The sequence below is a fragment of the Echinops telfairi genome, unplaced genomic scaffold, assembly GCF_000313985.2.
Source record: "Echinops telfairi isolate 266 unplaced genomic scaffold, ASM31398v2 ScPeMD7_28;HRSCAF=97, whole genome shotgun sequence".
In the NCBI taxonomy this organism is placed as follows: domain Eukaryota; kingdom Metazoa; phylum Chordata; class Mammalia; order Afrosoricida; family Tenrecidae; genus Echinops; species Echinops telfairi.
Genome location: NW_022103925.1, coordinates 4666285 through 4672494, shown reverse-complemented (window position 1 = coordinate 4672494; position 6210 = coordinate 4666285).

Below are 6210 nucleotides of genomic sequence, written 5' to 3'. Positions count from 1 at the left end.
GTCCAGTCACTTCCGATGCACAGCCACCTTAGACACAACAGGACAAAGCACTGCCCGGTCCTGCTCCACCCTCACAATGGTTCCTGTGCCTGAGCCCCTTGTTGCGGCCACTGTGTCAAGCCAGCTCCTTGAAGGCCTTCCTCCTTTCTGCTCAAATTCTACTTTCCCAAGCATGAGGTCCTTCTCCAGGGACTGGTCTCTCCTGATAATACGTCCAAAGCATGTGAGACGAGGTCCCCTCACCCTCACCTCCAGGAGCAATCTGGCTGTACTTCCTCCAAGATGTGTCAGTCTGTCCTTTGGTGGTCCTTGGTACCTTCAACTTCAGTGATGCTGCTCCTACCATTTGGAAAACTGTCAGGATGCTCTGAAACCCTGCCTCAGGCTAGCATCTTTTGGCTCTTCACCAAGATAGCATGTCGTGCCTACACAAAATAGATGCTGAAACAAAGGAATTCCAGAGCTCTGATCATCTTCAGGCCCCAAGATTTCTCATAGTATTCTTCCACCGATATTGAATGCCGGCACAAGGGTGAGGGGCATGATTAATGGCAAGAAACAGTGGAAGAGAAGCACAAATTGGTGGGTGGGTTATTCGCTGCCCAATTGAACTCGGATTTTCCCAGAATGTACTCGGATGGGTATTTGTTGTCTCTGTGGACCAGAGGTGTCTGTGGTCCCCGACAGTGATGGGAATTATGATGTCCTGGCTCAGAACACAAGCTGAACATCCCTTTGATTAAAGCGTTGCCTCTGGGAGTTACAAGCCCCCACCACGCAAACCAAACCAATGCAAGCAGCCCACTGTATTGAGCCTATCCCTACGGACCAGACTAGGACTGCTCCTTTAGGAAGGGCTTTGATCCTCACGTCTTTACAGGGCCAGACGGCCCCACCTTTCTCCCTTGGATGTGCTGATGTATTTGAACCACCAACCTAACTCCCAGTGCCAGCAGAGCCCTTTAGCAATTACGCACTGGGATAGAAGCATCCTGCTCCTCAGTCATTTGCCTATATGATGGCAATCGTATTACACCAAACTCATGCCATTGAGTCAATTCCAACACAGAGCGGCCGTGCTGGAAGAAGTAGAACTGCCTCTGTGGGTTTCTGAGATGGTAGCTATTGATGGGAGCAGAAAGCCTCGTCTGGAGTGGCTGGTGATATCAAACGGCTTACTATGAGACTAACAGCTGTGGTAGTCACTGACTTTCATGTCAATTTGATGTATAAAAGGATAGGGGTGGTACTCAACCTGTTAATCAGATCACAGCCTGATGGCGCCTCCTTGTGGGTGTGGCCTTCTCATAAGAAGGGTGTGATAGGTAGGTTCATTGTGCCAACCTGGCCAATAGGAGCATGTGGGATTAACCAAGTCACAATTCGATTGGAAGGCAGAGAGATTATAGGCTCAGAGAGCCCCTCCCCTCTCTCTCTTGCTCTCTGGTGATTGGACCAGCATGCGGCTACTTTAGCTAAATCTCTGCCTCAACTTATGAGCTACACTACCTGTGGGACAGCCAACCCGTGGATCATGTTAGAGCTTGAGGTTCCTTTGAGACCTGCCTTGCCATGCTGCTGGTGTGTACATTGCTTGAGCTTGAGGCTCTTGGATCCTGTCATCTTGCATTGCTTGAGTTCAATATCCCATCTTGGCCTGCTTCACTAAGTTTCCGAGTTTGCTGACTGTTGATGACCTGCCCTGCTTTTTGCTGCCTGTGGCCAGACTGCCTGCATTGCCCTTGGGAAAACTCAGCTGTCTGCCTCCTTGACCTTGGACCCAGCAGCCCTTTTGAGTTGATGGACTTCTAGTATATTAACTCTTCCACCGAAGTGAGTTGAACTGAGCTCTCTGTACTGCTGTGTGGATTAATTAGCTGTTATATTCCTTCATACTCTATCTATCTATCTATCTATCTATCTATCTATCTAAAAAAATCATAAGAGTTTTGTTTTTCTAGAAAACCCTGTCTAACACAGAGGGTCCTGGGAACCTCCCCTTCTCTCTCTGCCTTTACTTTCCTGCTGGCTGACCCAGATTGCCAGAGCCTTGAGATGCTTCCACTGTCATTGATCCACAAGACTTTGCACCTAACGGCCTGTGATCTTCTGGCATGCTGCATCATTGCATGTGGCTGCATGAGTCTGAAGAGGGACTTAAAGCTTTATGGGCTAGTATCAGACTTATGGACTAGTATTGGATTTATGCACTATCCTAAGGATTAGAGTTAAAAAAATACAAATCAAGGACAGGGAATAGTCCTCCCAGACCTGTGGGATGCCATCAAGAATATCAACCTGGGAAGATGGGAGTCTTATAAGGAGAAAGGAGAAAAGAGCAGAAAGAATATTTGAAGTCATAATGGCCTTCCCTCTCCTCAAAACAACCAACAAACAAACAAACACACAAACAAACACAAGAGTCCCAGATACACACCAAGAGTGTATCACGAACAGCTCTGTGTAACAAGAAAAGTGCTAAAGGGAGATCTTGTGGTTAGAGTGAACAAAACCCTAGAAAGTAACTCAGTTCTAATGAAGTCATAAAGAATGCTAATTGCCAATGAGTCTTCACACAGTTGCATCTTTCTCCTGTGGAGCGACTGGTGGGTTTGAACAGCCGACCTTTCCGTTGGAAGTCAAATGTTGGACCACTGTTCTCCTTTTAAATACGACCAAGCACACACTCCCCAACCAACAGTTGAATGAACTCTGAGATATCCACGTGGAGACACATTACAAATTGTCAAACGCAAAAGACAGAGCAGCCAGAAAACACCCCGAGAGAAGCGATGGATCACTCAGAGATCCCCAAGAAGATGCACGGCTGATGGTCCATCAGGAGCACGGAGAGGATAAGGCGATGGAAAGGGGAATGAGACATGCTGAAAGGAACAAGAAACTATCAACTAGGGCGTCTGGCCACCCTGCCTTCAGAAATGGAGGAGAAACTAAGGCAGCCTCAGCTAGACGGTGACCGAGAGAGTGCGTCCTGGACAGCTCTGTCTTGCAAGGAATCCTGAAGGGAGAGATTGAAGCTGATGGAAAGGGAAGTAGACACCAATCCACTCTCAGAAGCAACAGTCGAGTGTACGACGAAATGACGCTGTACGCGTCTTTTTCTTTGGAGCTCATTCATTTCCTTTTTATTTCAAAGACAACTGGATGAAGTAGTCTTGTAAATCTCTGAGGATGGACGCACTATGTATAAATATGCCATTAGGGGCAACAATGGCATAGAAGAGTGAGGGAACTGGGTGACATAGGGTTGTGTTCTTTAAACACAGTATGGCAGCCACCCACTGCCTTCAGGTCGATTCAGACTCGCAGTAGGAGTTTCTGAGACTGTAACTCTTCCCAGGAGTGGGAAACCCCATCTTTCTCCCCACACAGTTTTATTCATCCATAAAAAGGAATAAAGTACAGATACAACATGAATTCTTATGCTGAGTGAAGGAAATCAATCAGAAAATGCCACAAATCATTGTATGATTCCATTGATATGAATTGTCCATGTGGTAGTTACATAATCTGGTGTCAATTGGGGACTTGAGAGGATTAAGAGTGAAGGGGTGGAGCTAGTCTGTCACTGGATCATAGCCAATGAGGCCTCTCTGTGGGCGTGGCCTTCTGATAATTCCTGGATTTCCTCTTTGGAGGCAGGAGAGATTCTCTTTCTGCTCACTCCCAGAGAGACGCTCTACTGATAAGACACATGGCACTACGCCCTGGGAGCTGGAGAAGCCACATGGACCTGCCCTGATACAACCAGACCTCTGGAGCTGGAGAAGCCATGTAGAGACCCCTGCCAGTGCTGAGATGCTTACAACACCACTGGATCCACAGGACTTCCAACCCACTGGCCTGCGATCATTCTGCATTCGGCATCATTGCATGTGCTTCATGAGTATAAAGAGGACTTTATAGATTGGGATTGGACATATCAGACTTGTTAACTTTATCTAGACTGGGCTGGGATGTTTCCTCAATATCCAACTGCTCTTGTATATAAAGCTCTTTCTTATACACATATGAGTGTCTATTAATTTGTCTCTCTAGTCTGTCTGGACTAACATAGTCCAGAATAGACAAATCCGTAGAGACAGAAAATTTGTGTTTTCCAGGAGATGGGAGAGGGGAGTGGGGATGGTTAGGAGTGACTGCTAACAATAGACAAAGAGTCCTAGTGGTGCAGTGGGGTAAGCTTTTGCCTGCTAACCAGAGATGAGTGGTTCAAACTCACTATCCCCTCCACAAAAGAAAGATGAGTCTGTGTGCTTCCGTAAAGATTTGCAGCCATGGGCACCCTACAGAATAATTTTACTCTGTCTTCAAGGGGCACTGTGAGTCAGAACCAACTCCATGACAGTGGGTGTGGGTACACCAGTAAGGACGAGATTTCTTTTTTAGGCGTGATGGGATTTTTCTGGCACGAAATAGAGGTTAAGTCGAGTACAAGGCAGGTTTCACAAGGTGAGCTGGCACAGTGACTGCACCCAGGGGCTCAAACAGAAGAGCAATTGTGAGGGCGGCTCGGGACCGGGCATCATTCCATTCTGTTGTACACAGGATTGCTATGGGAAGGGATTAACTCGACAGCACCTAGCAGCAACAGGTTGAAGTAGGGCTGTGTGTCCCTGGGGTGCGCTAAACCCCAGCAAACTCTACGTTTTACAAGGGTGGATTTTATGTTATGTGAACCCGATCTCAATAAAACATTGGGGAACAATCACGTGTGACCAAAAGAAAACTCCAACATCCATTAAAACAACAACAGCAGTTATTTTATGTCCCTAAAGATTGTGATTTGAGAATACAATCTTGGAAGACATCCCTTCCTTCATTAATTTATCCAGCACGCATGGGCTGTGCACGTGTGACCCGCTAGCCTTTGTGTGGGCCAAGTGCTCTGTGGAGCTGAGTTCAGAGGGCCCGGATCACTGCTTGGGAGGAGAAGGCTATGGGAATGATGGCAGGGACATTTTCACCAGGGGAAGATGGGCTCAGGAACCTGGAGCGGAGTAAAGGCACCTGCTCGTCTGAGGCCATTGAAGGGTTGTGGTGGAGGTGCGGCATACAGAGTCCAAGCACAGCCTTGGCAGAGTTTGGCCTGGGACTCCTGTCAAGCTCAAGATGCCATGGCTTTAAGGGTATTCATAGAAAGTACGTTCTAGAACTCTTACCACTGTTTGTCCCTGAAGTTGTAGGGTTGCTATGAGTCGGAATCCACTCAATGGCAGTGGGTTGGTGACTGGGCTCCAGGCGCTGTTGTTAGTACTGGCTATGTGCTGGTAAGTTAAAGGGACATAGGGACATAATCACTTCCCTAAACCCCAATCCAATTGCATTGCCATTGAGTTGATGCTGACTCACCGTGATACATATGTTTCGAGGTCGGCCGGTGTCCCAAAGGGCTCTCTTGGCAATCATCCTATGGCAGTAGGTAACTAGGCCCTTTTCCCCACGGTGCTCCTTTCAGTTGGGAGCCTTAAGGTATTTCCTTAAGGACACTTACATGTGGTCACCAGCAGTCTTCGTGGCAGTGTGGTTTTAATGGTGAAAATGCTTTGCATGTTTCAGTAGCCAGTTTTGACTAATGGACTAAGTAGGCTCTTGCTGCTGCTCTTGTTCGATGCCCTCGAGTCAGTTCCAACTCATAGACACCCTACGTCCAGCAGAACGAAACACCGCCTGCTCCCCCAACGTCTCCACAATTGTTTTATGTTTGGGCCCATGGTGTAGTCACTGTATCCACCCATTGTTGAGGGCTGTGTTAGTCCAGGTTGACTAGAGAAACAAATTCACACACACTCATATGCGTGTAAGAGAATGCTTTATATAAAAGAGCAATCAAATATTGAGAAAACATCCCAGCCCAGTCTAGATCAAGTCCGATATTAGCCCAGATGTGTGATACTAATCCATAAATTCCTCTTTAGAAGCATGCAGCACATGCAATGATGCCAAATGTGGGAAGATTACAGGCTGGTCAACAGAAGGTCTTGTGGATCCAGTGGCAGTGGAAGCATCTCAACACTGGCATGGGTCTCCATGGGTCTCCTCCAGCTCTTTGAGTATCTCCACAGCAGGAAAGGGAAGGCAGAGAGTGTGTGTCCCCCACCTCCAGGGAGGAAGACAAGAATTCCCAGAATCCTCAGGAGAAGGCTATGCCCACACAGAAGCATCATTGGCTGTGACCTGATTGACAGG